General features: G+C 44.4%; 1 non-coding gene across 1 annotated transcript; it reads right to left on the minus strand.

Moving 5' to 3' along the window:
• Positions 1–274: 274 nt before the first annotated feature.
• On the minus strand, positions 275–382 carry LOC112718956 (small nucleolar RNA R71). Its single transcript, XR_003161281.1, has one exon. It is a non-coding gene; the product is annotated as a small nucleolar RNA R71 (small nucleolar RNA).
• Positions 383–3,425: the final 3,043 nt, after the last annotated feature.

Genomic DNA, 3,425 nt, shown 5'->3' on the forward strand with positions numbered 1-3,425 from the left:
GCCTCAATTAGTTTCTCTAATGCAACAGAATTGCAAGTTCCATGGACTTCCAATGGAAGATCCTCATCAGTTTTTAGCTGAGTTCTTGCAAATCTGTGATACAGTCAAGACTAATGGGGTTGACCCTGAGGTCTACAGACTGATGCTATTCCCTTTTGCTGTAAGAGACAGAGCTAGAACATGGTTGGACTCTCAACCTAAAGAAAGCCTGGACTCTTGGGAAAAGCTAGTCAATGCCTTCTTGGCAAAGTTCTTTCCACCTCAAAAATTGAGTAAGCTTAGAGTGGAAGTCCAAACCTTCAGACAGAAGGAAGGAGAATCCCTCTATGAAGCTTGGGAAAGATACAAACAATTGATCAGAAAGTGTCCCACTGATATGCTTTCTGAATGGAGCATCATAGGTATTTTCTATGATGGTCTGTCTGAACTGTCCAAGATGTCTTTGGATAGCTCTTCTGGAGGATCTCTTCATCTGAAGAAGACGCCTACTGAAGCTCAAGAACTGATTGAAATGGTTGCAAATAACCAATTCATGTACACTTCTGAAAGAAATCCTGTGAACAATGGGACTAGTCAGAAGAAAGGAGTTCTTGAGATTGACACTCTGAATGCCATTTTGGCTCAGAACAAAATATTGACTCAACAAGTCAATATGATTTCTCAAAGTCTGTCTGGGATGCAAAATGCACCAAGCAGTACTAAGGAAGCTTCATCTGAGGAAGAAGCTTATGATCCTGAGAACCCTTCAATAGAAGAGGTGAATTACATGGGAGAACCCTATGGAAACACCTACAATCCTTCATGGAGGAATCATCCAAATCTTTCATGGAAGGATCAACAGAGACCTCAACAAGGTTTCAATAACAATAATGGTGGGAGGAACAGGTTTAGCAACAGCAAGCCTTTCCCATCATCTTCTCAGCAACAGACAGAGAGTTCTAAGCAGAGTACCTCTGACTTAGCAACCATGGTCTCTGATCTAATCAAAACCACTCAAAGTTTCATGACTGAAACTAGGTCCTCCATTAGGAATTTGGAAGGACAAGTGGGTCAGCTGAGCAAGAAAATTACTGAACTTCCTCCAAGCACTCTCCCAAGCAATACTGAAGAAAATCCAAAAGGAGAATGCAAGGCCCTCAATATGGCCGAATTCTGGGAGGAAGAAGAGGCAGTGAACGCCACTGAGGAAGACCTCAATGGACGTCCACTGACCTCCACTGAGTTCCCCAATAAGGAACCTTGGGAATCTGAGGCTCAAACTGAGACCATTGAGATCCCATTGGACTTACTTCTGCCATTCATGAGCTCTGATGAGTATTCTTCCTCTGAAGAGGATGAGTATGTCACTGAGGAGCAAGTTGCCAAATACCTTAGAGCAATCATGAAGCTAAATGACAAGTTATTTGGAAATGAGACTTGGGAGGATGAACCCCCTTTGCTCACCAAAGAACTGGATGACTTGTCTAAACAGAAACTGCCTCAAAAGAGGCAGGATCCTGGGAAGTTTTCCATACCTTGTACCATAGGCACCATGATCTTCAAAAAGGCCTTGTGTGACTTAGGGTCAAGTGTAAACCTCATGCCCCTCTCTGTAATGGAGAAGCTAGGGATCTTTGAGGTACAAGCTGCAAGAATCTCACTAGAGATGGCAGACAACTCAAGAAAACAAGCTTATGGACTTGTAGAGGATGTTTTGGTGAAGATTGAAGACCATTACATCCCTACTGATTTCATAGTCCTAAAGACTGGGAAGTGCATGGATGAATCCATCATCCTTGGCAGACCCTTCCTAGCCACAGCAAAGGCTGTGATTGATGTTGATAGAGGAGAGTTGATCATTCAAGTGAATGAAGAATCCTTGGTGTTTAAGGCCCAAGGATATCCCTCTGTCTTCATGGAGAAGAAGCATGAAGAGCTTCTCTCAAAACAGAGCCAAACTGAGCCCCCACAGTCAAACTCTAAGTTTGGTGTTGGGAGGCCACAACCAAACTCTAAGTTTGGTGTTGAACCCCCACATTCAAACTCTAAGTTTGGTGTTGGGAGGTTCCAACACGGTTCTGAGCATTTCTGAGGCTCCATGAGAGTCCTCTGTCAAGCTAATGACACTAAAGAAGCGCTTGTTGGGAGGCAACCCAATGTTTTATAGTTAATTATTTTCTTTTGTTATTTTATCTCTTTTGTAGGTTGATGATCATGAGAAGTCACAAAATTAATTGAAAAAGCAAAAACAGAATGAAAAACAGGAAGAAAAACAGCACACCCTGGAGGAAGATGCTGCTGGCGTTTAAACGCCAGTAAGCCTAGCAGTTGGGCGTTTAACGCCCAGTCTGGCACCCATCTGGGCGTTTAACGCCAGAAAGGGGCACCAGACTGGCGTTAAACGCCAGTAAAGGGCAAGAACCTGGCGTTAAACGCCAGGAATGGGCACCAGCCCGGCGTTTAACGCCAGAAATGGCTCAAAACGTGGATTTTGATGCCATTTGGTGCAGGGATGCCTTTTCCTTGACACTACAGGATCTGTGGACCCCACAGGACCCTACCATCACTCTCTCTCTTCTTCCCCCATTCACCAATCACTTCAACACCTCTTCCCCAAAAACCCTTCACCTATCAAATCCCATCTATCTCTTCACCACTCACATCCATCCTTCATAAATCCCCACCAACCTCACCCTTCAAATTCAAACCACTTTCCCTCCCAAACCCACCCATAATGGCCGAACCCTTTACCCCCTCTCTCCTATATATACCCTTCTTCAACCCTTCATTTTCACACAACCTAAACACCTCTTCTCCCCCTCTTTGGCCGAACACACCACCATCTCCCTCTTCCTCATTTCTTCTTCTTTTACTCTCCTCTTTCTTCTTTTGCTCGAGGACGAGCAAACATTTTAAGTTTGGTGTGGTAAAAGCGTTGCTTTTTCGTTTTTCCATAACCATTATGGCATCCAAGGCCGGAGAAACCTCTAGAAAGAGGAAAGGGAAGGCAAAGGCTTCCACCTCCGAGTCATGGGAGATGGATAGATTCCTCTCAAGGGTGCATCAAGACCACTTCTATGAAGTTGTGGCCTTGAAGAAAGTGATCCCCGAGGTCCCCTTTTCACTCAAAAAGGGTGAATATCCGGAGATCCGACATGAGATCCGAAGAAGAGGTTGGGAAGTTCTTACCAACCCCATTCAACAAGTCGGAATCTTGATGGTTCAAGAATTCTATGCCAATGCATGGATCACCAAGAACCATGACCAAAGTGTGAACCCGAACCCAAAGAATTATCTCACTATGGTTCGGGGGAAATACTTGGATTTTAGTCCGGAGAGTGTGAGGGTAGCGTTCAACTTGCCTATGATGCAAGGAGATGAACATCCTTACACTAGAAGGGTCAACTTTGATCAAAGGTTGGACCAAGTCCTCACAGTCATATGTG

Source organism: Arachis hypogaea, chromosome 10 (genome assembly GCF_003086295.3).
Source record: "Arachis hypogaea cultivar Tifrunner chromosome 10, arahy.Tifrunner.gnm2.J5K5, whole genome shotgun sequence".
NCBI classification, from domain to species: Eukaryota; Viridiplantae; Streptophyta; class Magnoliopsida; order Fabales; family Fabaceae; genus Arachis; species Arachis hypogaea.